Here is a 16,562-nt window from a genome sequence, read left to right on the forward strand (position 1 = left end):
TCTTCTACTTATATCACATTGTTTCCTTGTTGGTGTGAAGGCAGATGTTAGAAATATTATTGACTTGGGCCGGCCGTGATGGCTCATGCCTGTAGTCCCAGCACTTCAGGAGGCCGAGACAGGCAGATCACAAGGTCAGGAGTTCGAGACCAGCCTGGCCAATATGGTGAAACCCCGTCTCTATTAAAAATACAGAATGATTAGCTGGGCATGGTGGCACATGCCTGTAATCCCAGCTACTCGGGAGGCTGAAGCAGAAGAATTGCCTGAACCCAGGAGGCGGAGGTTGCAGTGAGTCAAGATCACGCCACTACACTCCAGCCTGGGTTACAGAGTGAGACTCTGTCTCAAAAAAAAAAAGAAAAAAAGATTATTCACCCAATAAATTTTAAAGTACTATTAAATTTTTTTTTTTTTTTTTTGGTGGAGATGGAATCTTACTGTGTTGCCCAGGCTAGTCTCAAACTCCTGGCCTCAAGTGATTCTCCTGCCTTGGCCTCCCAAGGTACTGGGACTACAGGCATGAGCCACTGCATCTGGCCTATGACTCAATTTTAATAGAGTAAAAATATGTCAATAAATAAATAGAGTAAAAACATGTAGGAATCAGTAAAAATCTTACGTGTTTAGGGGCATTAAAATGATTTTTATTTGCTTATATTTGTTTCTTCATCAGAGCATGTTTATGTAACATGTAACCAGGTTATATGTAAATGTACAATCTCTTCATTTCAGCCATCACCTTTTGCCTGGTCTATTACAGTAGATTATGTTTTTAATCTTTGGTTATAATCTGTCAGTGAGGTGGAGGTGGGTGTGTGTTGTAAAGTAAGGTCGAGGAACAGGAAGTTGAGGGTTGAAGAAAAGTACGTGAAATAGACATACTCCATGACTGATCATTTGTTGGAGGGAGGTGGTCCCTTATGCGGGGCTGATATTTTGTAACAGAGCAGCAGCAGTGTTCCCAGAAGAAAGGGGCTGGCATCACACTGTCCAGCTTGGTAGCCACTAACCATATGTGGCTATTTACATTTAAATTAATTAAGTAAAGTTAAAGAAATAGGATACAGTCCTTTGGTTACACTAGCCACATTTCAAGTGCTCAATAATGAACTGTAGCTACTACTGCCTTACAGGATAGTGCAGATACAGACTGTTTCCCTCATCACAGAAAGTTATATGGGGTGGTGCTGGATGTTAATTTCTCGGAAATGTTCAAAGACTGGCTAAATACTATTATAATGGCTGTAAGTAGTGTGAGGCCACCTTTTAATAACATGCAAAGGTATTGCCACTGACTTAGTACAAAAAGGAGACAGGCATCACCTGATTTTTTAAAAATGTTTTGTTTTCACCCTGTGCCTATTTGCAAGCTAGTCAATTCATCTCTTCAGAAGAAGAGTATTCTTGTGTGTGGTGAAACAGATACCCCTGTCGACTTAGGAAGACAGTTTTGAAGTATAAGTTTTTATCTTACTGACTTACCTCATTTTGGAAATGTTCTTGTGATGACTAAACACAGATTCTGTCCAAATGAAACCCAATATTTTCAGAAATATCAAAATGTGTCATTTCTTAAAAAAGATCATTTTAGACTCTTTGGGTTGCATATCGTAGTCAGAATCACTTCAGTTTGTCTTTTATGTTATGAAGAAGGGACTGATTATAAGGTTTAAAAAATGAAATTACAAAGCAGTTCTGAAATTAACCCTAATTAGGAAAAATAATACCAAAATTAATTTCAGTCACTTGAACGGTGAATTTGAATCGTAGTCCCTTCTTTTCCTTTGAGTTAGAAACATTTTGGTATTTTAGTGAGTCAAGGGTTAGTAGTTTATCCTAAGTTATAGATCACAAAGCAAGTAAAACATCATTTAAGCGAGTACCTTAATAGAAATTCAAACTCAGCAAGCACTATTTGGGTAGGATGCCTGCTCTTTTGGGAGAAGGAATTAATGACTGAGGGGCGGGAAAGAAATCTATGTGGGGAGATTAAATGGGTTTAATTTTGGGCAACTCAGGAACAGTGTGTCCTTTCTCACATTTAGTGTCCCTTGAGTGACCGGAGCTGTAACAGAGAATGTTTTACTATGTAATCCCTTTAAAATTTTTCCTTGTATATGCCCTTTCAAGTTTCTGAAGTCTTAAACCCAGTGCCTGACCTTAAACACCAGTTGTTGTGGAAACGTTTTTAATGTGGCAGCTTTCCTGAGGAGTCGGGTGGCTGAAATAGGACTAGGGAAAAGTGTTTCTGTGTAGTTTCAAATGTGATCATTAGGATGAACTTAAGAATAGTAATATTTTTGGCATAAGTCAAGATCGGGGCTAGAGTGTTTAGTAAAGTAAATACCCATCAGTTGTTTAAAAAGTGACGATCTCTGATCTCTAGGGCCAAGAGATGATGAGCCTCTCAGTTCATCTATAGCCATTTTTCTGATTGTCTTCATAAATGCTGCAAGACTTTCCGAAGGCTATAATTTCATGTCCTGTTCTTTTTTCTTTTTCTTTTTTTTTTTTTTTTGAGACGGAGTCTCACTCTGTCGCCCGGGCTGGAGTGCAGTGGCGCGATCTCGGCTCACTGCAACCTCTGCCTCCTGGGTTCAAGTGATTCTCCAGCCTCAGCCTCCTGAGTAGCTGGGATTACAGGCACCTGCCACTATGTCCAGCTAATTTTTTGTATTTTTAGTAGAGATGGGGTTTCACTATGTTGGCCAGGCTGGTCTGAAACTCCTGACCTCGTGATTTGCCCGCCTCGGCTTCTGAAAGTGCTGGGATTACGGAGTGAGCCACCGCGCCTGGCCTTCATGTCCTGTACTTTAAAGCCCATTCGAAATAGATAATATAGGCAGCTTTGTAACTTATATTTTTGCTTAAACAGTCTTTATGGAAAAGGGGGATAATTGAAGTTCCAGTGACCAAGACAGGTAAAAGTTACAGTTGGGTGCTCGTTTTGTTCGTCTATCATATTAAAAAATGAAATTATTTTTAGCCATATGTAGTTGTTTAAAATTAAGTATTTCCTTGTCTTTTGGAGCTACCTGGAAGAAAGGGAGTGACAAAAATAGGAAAGATGATCTTTATGACTGACCTTAAATTAATCATATCAGAATTTTTATATACAGAAAGTGTTCTTTCCTTCAGGGGATGTGTGGGAGGGTGTCCATTCTTACTTTATAGCTACATTTTATTTTAAATGAAAACTTAGATCTTTTGCCGCAAGCAGGCTGATGTTGCCATCGGAAGACTACGTGAAAATTGTGACGGCAAGTGTGTGATTTGTGACCCCTGTGTGCATCCCTGCACTTTGGTGATGTGATGAGTGTAACTGTGGATCTTACCGGGGCACTGTGTGGTCTGTGGAGGTCCTGGAGTCTCTGATGCCTGTTATTGTAAGGAGTGCACCATCCAGGAGAAGAATAGAGATGGCTGCCCAAAGATTGTCAGTTTGAGGAGCTCTAAGACAGATCTCTTCTATGAATGCCAAAAAATACGGCTTCAAGAAGAGGTGATTAGTGGGTGGCCCCTTCCTCCCCCCCACCCCCACATCAAGCTGCTGCAGCTGCCAGAAAAGATGCCTACTACTACCAGCAGAAAGGAAGCGGAGCCCAGAGCATCACCAGGAGTGCCTGCTAGTGTACTGGCACTTTGCCACCCCCTCCTCTCCCTTCACCCAGACACGTGGTAGGGATGGAAAAGGATTCTTCACAGAGCACTCTGGCACACTGTATCAGAGAAAAATTGATAGATTAGTTAGTGGTTTTTCTTGAATTCGAGAAGCAAAGATCTGTTCTCCATATTGATATGTTCTGCCTCAACCAAGATCTTCTAAAAAGAAATATATTTTAGTCTTCTGCTTGAGGAGTTGACTGTGAAGCTACGCCCAGTGAAAAACATGTTCTTGCAGCAGCTCTGGTGGCAGCTGTCCTTGAGGAACCTTCAGCGTGTGGTGGGAAGCTATCAGAATAAGAAATGTGGCCATTTAACACTTAACCATTTAACATCTTTTAACACTTGTGCTGGTGTCATGTTATTTTCCTTCTGAGAAATTGGAAATCCTTTCTGTAGTTATTATGTTAATAAAGGTGGTGTTTATTTTCTGGTAAAAAAAATAACAAAAAAAAACTCAGCCATTTCTATCAGTCCTCCTGTGAAGAAATGAGACTAATTTTCTAAGGTGTCATTAATTTGCTTTTAAAATACTTCCAGAAATGTTTTAAGCAGTGGTATTTGTATTGGAATAAGTATGTAACCTTACAAAATGACTCTTTAGCATGACAGTGCTGTTAGTTGTTTACCGTCAGTTTTGTTTACTATTATTTGTAGTAAATTCTGGATCACTATTTCATAGAAGTAATAAGACTAGGACTTGGTTGGAGATTACAGTGAGCTGTTGGCATAGAGGTAGGGATTGCAAAAGTAAAAGCTGATGGTGGCTGAGAGGAGTCTGGTGGCAGAGTGGTGGGTGGGATTCTACAGTCAGGTCTGTGAAACCAGGGAGAAAATGGATGGGCTCGTTCCAAGGCAAAGGCTACTACACAGCAGCAAGAGACCTCAAACCTGAGCAGGCCTGAGAAAGGGGGAGGATAAGAATTTGGGGGCATTTCCAAGTTTACAATTTGCAGGACTTGACAAGGGGTCAAGGCAAGGGAATTGGTAGGGAGAGTGTAATTTTTCCAAGGATGATTCAGCAGCAGCCTCTTGTTGAGGTAGGTGCCTCTTTTGAAGTTTTGCCATCAAGGGTGCCTCTGACAGACTGAAAGGATAGGTTCTTTCATCATGGATTTTGACATTCCCTGTATCAGCTATCTATAGCTGTGTAACAAAGCACCCCAAAACTTAGTGGCTTAAAGTAAGGACCATTGTACGTGCTTATAATACAAGTTAGCAATTTGGGTTTGGCTGGGCTGGGCATTTCTTCAGTTTGGGGTCAGACCCATGGTCAGCTTGGTTGGGGCTCTCTTTTAAGGTGGTCTCACTCACGTGTTAGGTGGTTGGTGGTGGCTGTTGGCTGGCCCTCACTTTCCACTGATTTCTCATCCTGAAAGAAACTTGCCTGTACTTTGTTTCTTGGCTGCAGCAGTGTTCTAAGATAGTGGGAGTGGAAGCTGCAAGGACTCTTGAGGCCTAGTCTTGGAAAGTCACACAATGCCACTCTGCCACATTCTGTGGGTTAAAGCATATCACAAGGCCAGCTCAAATTCAAAGGGAAAAGAAATAGATTTTTCTACTTTTTGGGAGGAATGGTAAAATCCCATGGCAGAGGGATATATATACAAGGATGGAAGGAATTCTTATTGCCATTTTGCAAATTCCTTGCCACAGCAGCTCAATTTAGTACAAGGAAGATGAATATACAATGTTTGTCATTCATCTAACTTTTGTTTTTCACACGTGTTAGGGGAAACTATTACCCAACTACCCTTATGTACACTCTCGTTGTTATAGTGCCATTGATTATAGGTTTCATAGACTAATTTGCTGTGTGAACTAAGCATCAGAGTGATTTTTGCTATAGAAGTGGCTTCAGGAGTGTATCGCTTGCTAAACAATCTAAAGATGTTGATTCCAATGTGATATTTGAAGGGTGAGGGAGGGTGTGTGTGTGTGTAATGCTGATCCTTTTTTAGCCTTGAGGTGTTTTATTCCAGACTGACTTTCTTAAAACTCAACACCATGTTAAAAATATAGATTGTTTGCATGCATATGTATTTGTTTCTCCTGCCACCTACAAGTCATGAGCTAGATTTGTCACAGCCCGAAAAATAACACGTTGTCTGTGCATCACTCAATGTAAAGGTAGGTTTTTGCTTAATTAAGAAAGTTTCTTTACTTTGAAGTCAATCCAGCAATATTTTATTCCCTGTTTCACAGTTTTTCAAAAAGAATTGCTAGCCTATTAGGATGGAAATATTAGAAGCTTTGTAATAGTTACTGACAGAATTACAGAGTTTGCCCCTCTTCATTTTTTTTGTTCTTGTTTTAGTTTTTTTTTTTTTTTAGTTTAGAAATAATAGAAGGAAGGGAGATGTACTGTTATACCTTTTATTTATTTATTTATTTATTTTGAGTCAGAGTCTTGCTCTGTCACCCAGGCTGGAATGCAATGGTGCGATGTCAGCTTACTGCAACCTCTCCCTCCTGGGGTTCAAGCAGTTCTCCTGCCTCAGCCTCCAGAGTAGCTGGGATTACAAGGCACCTGCCACTACACCTGGCTAATTTTTGTATTTTTAGTAGAGACGGGTTTTGCCATATTGGCCAGGCTGGTATCTTGGCCAGGCTGGTCTCAAACTCCTGACCTTGTGATCCATCCACCTTGACCTCCCAAGTGTTGATATTATAGGTGCGAGCCACCACACCTGGCCTATTTTACCTTTTATTAAGTCATAAAGTCTTTCTGGTAAAAGCACTTATCATAAAATATTATATGCTTTTAGATGTGAGAAGAGGGCCAAGTGTTATCTTTATAAAATTAGAGATTTAAAGGCTAAGTGACCTGTTTATTACATTGGAAGACAGGTCTGGACGTGGGATTAGAATTGTGGAGTGTCCTTCCCGTGGCTGGCCTGGGTTCCTTTCTCATGTAAGGAAGAAGCACTGAGAAAAAGATGTTATCTGGATCTCTGAGGTTATTAAAAATTCCAACCTTATTTTATTTATTTATTTATTTGAGATGGAGTTTCACTCTTGTCCAGGCTGGAGTGCAATGGCGCAATCTCGGCTCACTGCAACCTCTGCCTCCTGGTTCAAGTGATTCTCCTGCCTCAGCCTCCTAAGTAGCTGAGATTACAGGCATGTGCCACCACACTAGGCTAATTTTGTATTTTTAATAGAGATGGGGTTTCGCCATGTTGGTCAGGCGGGTCTCAAACCCCTGACCTCAGGTGATCTACCTGCCTCAGCCTCCCAAAGTGCTGGGATTACAGGTGTGAGCCACCGAGCCTGGCCCTATTTTGAACTTCTCAAATATTATACAAACAATAATATAAGGTCATTGTAGAAAATTTATATAACACTGATGAGTGAAAAGGAGGAAAAGTAACCTCATCACCCAAGGCTAGACACTGTTTGAATTCTGATGTAGGAGCATATATTTACATGGCATAGGACTTTTAAAAAAAAAAAGTGTAAATTGATATTTTTAGAAATGTCTACCTTTTTTGTATTCCCAGTACTTTCACATTTAATTTGCTACAGCAAGTAAAATAAACTAGTCTTAGATTAATACTTGCTTGGCAAAAGTGATTTTTTTTCTTGAGATTTTGGCATACACTGATAGACAAGCATGCCTTATGCTTACTGCAAAGTGTGTAAGTGTATTTTTTCTCATACTTAAATGTTTTCAGAATCACAGAATACATCTAATACAATCTATTCTTAATGTCTGTGTTACGATTTAGATTTCTTAGGAGTATCTATTATACTTTGCCTTTTGTCTTCCAGATACTGCTGGATCACCTTATTATGATATTTGGCACTTTGTCGATTGGTAGAAAAATCGTTTTGGCCAGGCGCGGTGGCTCATGCCTGTAATCCCAGCACTTTGGGAGGCCGAGGAGGGCGGATCATTAGGTCAGGAGATCGAGACCATCCTGGCTAACACGGTGAAACCCCGTCTCTACTAAAAATACAAAAAATTAGCCGGGCATGGTGGTGGGTGCCTGTAGTCCCAGCTACTTGGGAGGCTGAGGCAGGAGAATGGTGTGAACCTGGGAGGCGGAGCTTGCAGTGAGCTGAGATTGTGCCATTGCACTGCGAGACTCTGTCTCAAAAATAAATAAATAAAAAAGAAAAATTGTTTTACAAAAAGTTCTGGCACAGAGAGAAGTTAAGAGTCAGTAACTTTCTTACTGTTTGTGGATGTGTTTGAACAGAGTAGTGACTTTTGGATTTCATAGTGACTTTGTATCAAACCTAGAGCTGGCAGCGTGAGGATTTTCTAGATGAGTTAAATATGTGGTATCTTTTTGTAGAACTAGCTATGTGATTTCATGTGGATGTGGGAGAAATGAATAGGAATTTAATTTGATGATATAAATATTGAATTTTGTGGTCTTCTAAATTTTAAGAATTTTATAGTATTTAGAACAAATGGACAAAATAGCTTTTGGCATGACTAGTCTTTATTTAAAAAGTTTTTTAAGTTACAAATGTATAATATTTGTGAATCAAGTAGATGAAAGTAACTCCCAACTTTCATTGCCCAGAGATGGCCTGTATGGCCACTTTGGTGTGTATCCTTGCAGATGTTTTTCTATGTATGCATCTACATAAAGATTTTTCTAAAATGTAATAATTTTACATGTAATGTGGAAACTATACATATTGTTCTGCAATCTGTAAATTTTACTTCTCCAAAGTAATATATAACTTGGGTATTTTACTTCTGTATATTTTCTGTAAATATTTTTAGTAAAGTATACACATTATAAATATTCACAGCTGTCATTCCAGGCCATTTCTCAGAGATCCACCCCCTTTAAAAATGCCTATTCTGGATCCATTTCTATTCTATGAGTGCAGCTTAATTTACTTAACTGATTCCTTTATTGATGAACTTATTGATTGTTTCCAAGTTTTTATTATTTCTGTGGGATAGATATCCAGAATTTTGGATGGCCAGGGCCAGTAGTATCACCTTTATACTTTTGATAGATACTGTGAAAATTTCTTCCAGTTGTACTAATTAAATGCTAGCTTATTTGCTCCCATTACTGACCTTAAAGGTAAGAGGGAGTTATAGTGAGAAGGCATCTTGTCTTATTCTCGATTTGACCCAGACCTAAAATATCTAACGTCAGGAGAAAATGGTGGGTGGGGTAAGGTGGGGTGGGATGGTTGGGTAATTGTGGATTGGAAAAGAAAAAATTATTGCCTCAGTTTAGGGAACGAAAGTTGCATCACTTATGGTCTAAAAAATGAAGTGTGATGAAGTTTATTCCTATGAGCAAATTTATGGAAAGATTTTTTTGAATTGGTGAGAAGTCTGGATTATGGAATATAACAGAATTGGTTAATCTGCCCTTTAGGTTGTAAGGAACAGGGACTCACTAAAATTACCCAAAGAATGGGGCATTCTTTTTTTTTTTTTTTTTTTTTGAGACGGAGTCTCGCTCTGTCACCCAGGCTGGAGTGCAGTGGCGCGATCTCGGCTCACTGCAAGCTCCGCCTCCCGGGTTCACGCCATTCTCCTGTAATGGGGCATTCTTTATAAAGGTAGATGTGGGAATAGGGGACAGGAATCTCATCCATAATCCTGGGTTTTCTAGCATCCCTGGAAAAGTTGAGGGTCTCGGTCTTGGGAATTGCAGTGAAATGTCTACGTATGGACTGGGAAGTGGATAAGACCTCAGCAGCAGGAAATTTTGGATCCTCACTCTTCTGGATCCTCTAACCTTAGTGTAACCGGCCAGTCGGCGTGTGTTTGCTTTGCTCATGCCCACCTGCTTCTCTGGCTGTTTTTACCTGGCGTTCTTATCTACTATCTGTGCATGTCTTCTCTGTCATGTTGTTTCTACTTAGTCAGAATTTTGGCTCATTCATAGCTCCTTATGGCCCATCCAGCTTCTCTCTTCTTTCCCTGTTAGCCACAACTATGGCTGCTAATTGCTGGATTCTGTCTTTATTTCCCAATCTTAATCCCAAAGATTGAGAATCTAGTTTTTAGCGAGTCCCTTTGTAGAACACCTGACTGCCCTAAACTCAGACACCCTCCTTGGAGAAGGGTGTAGCATCGGAAGTTCCTGCCTGGGAAGGAATCACAAGTGTGGCAGGCACCACTAGTGAGTGTTTTATGTAATACTGCTCTTAGGTACGTAACTGGTCATGAAACAGAGACGACATGTCACCCCAATCAGCAAAATGTAATCCTGATCTAATGTACTTTCTTTGTTAAAATATATACTTACAATGTGTTTAAAGAGCAGTTTATTGTTTTGAGTCAATAAATAACTTTCTTCCCTGGGAAGAACCTCCCTTTTCCCTTATGGATTGTAAATCAGGAAATCTTATGCCCAGTTTCAGTTGTAAATTGTCTTAAATTCTGAAATAATGATACCCGAATCCTGAGATACGGTCTGGTCTTGCCTTTTCTGCTGGATTTAAAGTACTGTGAAGTAGCTCATCCTGTTTATGTAATGGTGATAAAATTCTGAAAAATATACCTGGAACCTGATACATTTTGAGGAACTAACTTTGCTGTGTCAATAGTTTTCTCAGCAGTATCTTCTCCATGGATATTGAGGCAGAATCTGATCCTCTCAAATTTTATGATGTATTTGGTGGTCCAGTGTTTCAGAGGTGCAAGTTTGTTAATATCCTCTGGAAGATTTCTCAAGGTTGCTTTGTTTTCCTCTTGAGGGTCACTATTAAGTATCCCTTTTTTCCCTGTTCTCTTCCTCCTGAACCCCATTCTGCTTCACTTTCAAAACGATGGCTAGAGGGTTGGATGTGTCAGTGATCATGAACTGCTGAGTCCTAAACTTTGGTGTCTGTTTCCCTCAGCACCTCAAAGGGCAGTTTCCCTGTGACTTTTTAAAATGAGAACTATGTTCATAAAGTGCTGTCTTAGTTTCAGATCACTTGAAATGTAATCTGATTTGAAAGGCAGTGTTTAAGCTCCTGTTTACCAAAAGGCTGTTTGGATTATCATTTTGCAGGAGTTGTTGCTGGTTAAAAGACAAATGAACAACGTACTCAGAAGAGATGACCAAATGGTCTGATTTCATGTTGGAAATTTTCTTCTGGTGGTCTTGAATCTGCGTTTTAATCTCCTTAAAAATGCCTTTTTAGCACATAAGCAAAATTAAACATTATTATTTTATTAAAAACTGTGCAGTGCTCCTTATTAGTTAGGAGAAAAATCTCTTAAATCCTTTTTGGTAAGGACATGTGTAATTTAAGGCTTTCATTTTGACAGCCTGGTTTCAGCTGACAGGTATGTTAATCTCTATTTGATTGCTTTGGTGAGGAGTTGAAAATCACCTAATGCCTGGCTTAGTGTGCATTTGTAAATGCGCTTTCTTTTGGTTTTCATTTCATGCAATAATGAAATGAATTTTCCTACTGTTATTTTATTATAGATTGATGGTTTTTTTTTTTTTTTTTTTTTTTTTTTGAGACGGAGTCTTGCTCTGTCCCCCAGGCTGGAGTGCAGTGGCGCAGTCTCGGCTCACTGCAAGCTCCACCTCCCGGGTTCCCGCCATTCTCCTGCCTCAGCCTCTCCGAGTAGCTGGGACTACAGGCGCCCGCCACCACGCCCGGCTAATTTTTGTGTGTGTGTGTGTGTGTGTGTGTGTGTGTTTAGTAGAGACGGGGTTTCACCGTGGTCTCGATCTCCTGAACTCGTGATCCGCCCGCCTCGGCCTCCCAAAGTGCTGGGATTACAAGCGTGAGCCACCGCGCCCGGCCATAGATTGATGGTTTATCTGATTACCAGATTTAAATAAACAGTTGAACCATATTCCCTTTGACTATGTCCCCTTGTTTATCCTTTTTTTTTTTTTTTAATGCTGATGGGTCTTTATAAGCATTATTATCAGTACGTATGTATGTATAGAGCCTCTTCATCAGTTATCTTGTAGCATAACAGTGTTCTAAGAAAGCGATTTTTTTTTTTTTTTTAAATTTCCTATTCTTTTCTATTTTGGTTTAATTTTCATTACACTCCTTTCTTCCCTTATAAGTGGCAAAGTTTATGTGAATATGATTATATATAGAACATATGACTATATATAATCTTTTTTTATATTTACAGAGGCAAAAGATATATTTGTGTTTATGTGTGTAAAGTAACACGTGACAAAAGAAAAATTATGTGTAATAGAAGTAATTTGACTCTGGGGAGAATTTTACTTTATGTTTTGAGGGTAGAATAAGCTTTAGAAAAAATATTCAAAGTCAAAATTCTGGGAGGGATTTTTTCCTCCATACCAGGAGGACTTTTAAAAGGAATTCAAGTCGACCAGATAATTCTGATACAAACACTTATGGAGCACCTGCTGTGTGCCAAGGACTGGACCAGTTACTCAGCATACTTGATGCCTGATCCTTTCCTCATTCCTGTGAGGGTTGGTGTGATTATCTCAGTTTTACACATCAGGAGGCAGAGACTTGGATGATCACAGTCTGTTGAAGGTCACGCAGCTGGATCTGAACCTAGTCTTGGCTGTTTGCAAAGCCCTCACCCTTGCTATGGTCCTCTTTGCCTCCTCTACTTTTGCTGTCTGACCTAGCTTTACAATTCTCAAACTTCAGGACAAGAAGTGAATTTCTTTTTTTTTTTTTTTTTGAGACAGAGTCTCACTCTGTCACCCAGGCTAGAGTGCAGTGGCGCAATCTCGGCTCACTGCAACTTCCGCCTCCTGGTTCAAGCAATTCTCCTACCTTGCCCTCCTGATTAGCTGGCACGTGCTAATTAGGTGGCACGTGCCACCACACCTGGCTAATTTTTTAGTATTTTTAGTAAAGACAGGGTTTCACCATGTTGGCCAGGCTGGTCTTGAACTCCTGACTTCAAGTGATCCGCCTGCCTCGGCCTCCCAAAGTGCTGAGATTACAGGCATGAGCCACCGCGCCTGGCCAAGAAGTGAATTTCTAGAAGAAAGGTCCCTATTTTTAAAATAGCATCACTTGGCAATTGGAGGAAACTCCAGGCAGACCCTGGTTCAGAGCCCAGTGGCATCATTTGCTAGCTTTGTGACTGAGAGCCAGTTACTTGGCCTCAGTGTGTTTTGTGGTGTTTCAGCACCAAATCTGGACAATCATATTGGCCTTGCAGAGTTGTTTTAAGGATTAAAGATCGTGAATGTGCAATACATAGTAAATGGCGATGATGATTATGATAATAGCAGTTAGCACTGAGGAGTTGTTATTACTTGTCAGCTCCTGGGCTAAATGCATTTCATATTTAGCTCATTTAGTCCATACAACAACCCAGTGGACAGGTATTATTGTCTCTGTTTTACGTGGAAAGAACTCAGTGTGTGAAGTCTCTTGTTATTTATATTTTCCACATCAGTGTACCCTTCCATTGGTATGGCTAATTGAGAATTCACCCACTAGAGAATTCACTGTCATTCAATAAACATTAATTAAGCACCTCCTATAGGGTAACTAAGATAGATAAAAGTTCTCTTTTCAAACCTTATATTTTAGTGATCACTTTTTACCTATTTATCCTTTAACTGGTTTTATTTGTGGCGTTAAAAAAGGATTAATCTTATGGTAGCTTAAGCACTTAAACATTTCACATACAGGGAAATCATGAATGGAAATGCTTACATTCCAAACCACTTTTTATGTGTCTTCAAAATAATTAATGCTACTACATTGGTAAAAAGGCTCAGAAGATATGAGGAGATGAGGAATCTTCTAAAAATACCCTCTTACTACTCCTCTCATTCTTTCTTCCATCACACAAAGTACCTAAAAATGCAATTGATAAAATAAGTTGCATAAAGCAGCAATCCTCATGGCCTGTCATCTCTCCAGAGCAATGATGGGGACATTGGGAGGTTTCGAAAAGTTATTAGCATTAAGGCTAAAGTGCTGACAGCTGAAAAGAGCACAGAGGCATTCTGGCAGTGGACTCACAGTTCATTATAGCGGGGAGAGAGATTCCTACACCAAGTGAAAACACTGTAGGGTTTCGCTCATGTGCTTCCCACCATTGAAACCAGACTGGAATATTCAGCCAAAACAGCAGACTGTTAGACATTTAAAAGAAGGAAAAAAGATGCAAATACACTACTCTATAAACATGCCTGTCATCTCCTGGCTGGTAGTGCAAGGCACCATGTGGGTTAGGAAAGTTCTTCCTTCCATGTTAGAGAAAGTGGAACCATACTTGTTAAATTGTGAAACAGGGTGGGAAGAGTGGAGAGTCTGTTCTTTAGAAAGACCTGAGCAACTGTGAGCTGGCTGAAGGTCAGAATTTAAATCTTCCTGCTTTTTCTTGACTGGACGATGGGTTAATTATCCTCCATCTCTTTATTCGGTCTTTGTTGCGCTCCGGTGAGTGCCAGCGTTGCTACATGTTGGTGATCCAAAGAAGAAGCGCCCTTTGTGGTCTGACCTTGAGGAACTTGGGAAGTCTGCAGGAATGAAACAAACAGGGAAATGATCATACCCTGTGAGGTAATTCTCTGGTGGAGGTGTGGTAACTAATCGTTCCATCTCCAAAGTCCTTCTGTCTTTCGTCAGTAGCATGTTATATAGTTGTACTGTTGATCCTAAAGGAAGGGATTTCAATTCCAACTTAGAAATTCCAGCCATCTACTCTGTCTCGCAGACTAATTGTCTTGTTCCAAGATAGACTAGTAGTGAGAGACAGGACTAATGTTTTCATACAACTTTGCAATTTTGTTCATAAAAAGTTTTTGAAGTTTAGTGCTGCCTATACAAGCATGGGTTAAATGCTAACACTAACTGAATATACATGTAAGTGTGTGTGTATTTGTTTTTTGATATGCATGTATTAACATCATGTTCTAGCTTGTGTGTAAACTCTGGACTCTGAGACAATGTTTAAACTTTCAACAAGAGAAATAACGAAAAGAAGCAATGGTTTTTTTGTTGGACCCAGTAACTAAATTTACCGTTGTTCTAAGAACTCGACAAATGACCACAGGATGTGAATTTAATCAAGTTGTGCCTTTGAACAAAGGTATCCTGGTTATAGTGGAATTTTTTACTTCCTATCATCCTGCTCATGTGTTCACTTTCCTGCCTTTTCTGAAATCACCAGCAGTTCAGTATGACTTAACCAACTAAATGAATTACTGCAATGCAAAAGAAACCAACCCAGGAAACAAAAGGAATCACCATTATTTCTGACTCTGTCTCCTAGATCAGCATTCGAAGCCAAAGATTTCTACCTTTTACTGGAAAAATACTAAATGAAGTGACTCACTTTAAAAAAATGACCCCTGCAGTGCAACCTAGATTTAATTGAAGGTGGTATTTAACTGAAAGTGAGGGCAGTGTGTACAATCTTAATCTCCTCAGTTGGACACATGTTCAATTATATTATCTTTGACAAAAAGTTCTTATTTCATCCAGAAGAAACTAAGCAAGCATTTAATGGAGAACTGTTAGGAACCAAAATTTCCCTAGAAATATTGCCTTTGATTTTATGGAATATTTTTCTTGATGCAATTGAAATGGCTTGCCTTTGATTTTGACATCTCTTTTGGCATTGACTATACATGTCATCTCTTTGGGAGAGGAGAGCTGTATCCATGTTGTTAGTCATGTCTTCCACCTATCAGTGCTGTATTAATCGCTGCTCTGCCAAGTACTTTTTACATGCACATCTCATTTAATATTGATATTAAGCCAATGAAGAAAATGAAGCCGAAGATTTAAAATATTTGCTAGGGTCAAATTGAGTTTCTCGCTCTCCGGAGTCTGTAAATCCCCTCTTAACCATTATGCTGTGCTGCTTAGAGTGGTTTTCTCTTTGCCCTGGGAGAACTCTCACTAGATAAACCAACAGCATATTCATTCAGTACATGTGTGTTGCTTCTCAGCAGAGAAGTTCTCAGCTTTGTTGGGCATTTGTTGCTGTTGCTAATTGAGTTGTTTAGTTTCCTTTCATTGGCACATGCTTGTGATCCCAGCACTTTGGAGGCTGAGGCAGGAGGATCGCTTGAGGTCAGCAGTTTAAGACCAGCCTAGGCAACATAGACCTTTATCTCTATTTATAAATGTATATATTATTCACATTAAAATTTGTTAACAAAGAACAACTTTGATTATCATCATTATTCAAATAAGCAAAGGAAGGCTCTTCATCTCTTTCCTTGGACAGTACCTCATAGCGTGCCATTATGTTTCAAGGTTCGTTCTATAGTAAGATGAGCAAATAATGCTTGGATGATAAAGTTTAAAGTAAACTTGTAAATCAAAATTTGCAAAAAAAAAGAAAAAAACTAGATGAAAGCAAGAAAAGTAGGTTAAAGGAACTTGATGGCTCGTTTTTAATATCAAGGTAACTTGTGAGGGCCTGGAAGGCATCTATCAAGTTGTGAACACTGTCTCATCTTTTTATTTATTTATTTTTTTTAATTTTTTTCTTTCCAAAATTTAAAAAAAGAATTTTATTTTATGTCTCATCTTTTTAAATGGTGATTCTAATAAATGGCTTTTTTAGTTTCTAAACCTGGACCATTAGACAACACTGAGATTGGTAGGAGAACAATTGTGAGACCAGAGTTTTGTTGCATTGAGAGGAGTGCTTGCTTGCCCCAGACCCTTGGAGAGAAAGTCAGGAATGGGTTGGATATGTTTTCTTTTTCTTTAGCTAAGGGCATCTGTCTGACTGGCATTGGGTTTGGACAATAGAGGGATAGAGGAGACCTACACACAACTCTCTGTGATTTAGTAGGAGGGAAGGAAGTAAAAGAAGTCACAGAAAAGCCTCTCTCTCCCTGAGGAAGTGGACAGAGATAGAGACCTCTTCCATCCAGGGTAGGAAGTCCCCATAGTACCTGACTTATCTGTATTCTGCTAGGCTTTTGAGCAATAAATTGAGAGTTAAGTGTATGTGGAAAGTATCTGAACAC

The 16,562-nt window shown here is 39.5% G+C and overlaps 1 protein-coding gene and 1 pseudogene across 3 annotated transcripts in view; both read left to right on the top strand.

Annotated features, from left to right (window-relative positions):
- The window catches only part of STK39 (serine/threonine kinase 39), a 296,006-nt gene that overhangs the window by 12,478 nt on the left and 266,966 nt on the right, over positions 1-16,562 (top strand). The gene's annotated exons all lie outside the window — the stretch shown is intronic.
- On the top strand, positions 1,242-4,199 carry LOC129490483 (PHD finger-like domain-containing protein 5A; annotated as a pseudogene).

Source organism: Symphalangus syndactylus, chromosome 9 (assembly GCF_028878055.3).
Source record: "Symphalangus syndactylus isolate Jambi chromosome 9, NHGRI_mSymSyn1-v2.1_pri, whole genome shotgun sequence".
In the NCBI taxonomy this organism is placed as follows: domain Eukaryota; kingdom Metazoa; phylum Chordata; class Mammalia; order Primates; family Hylobatidae; genus Symphalangus; species Symphalangus syndactylus.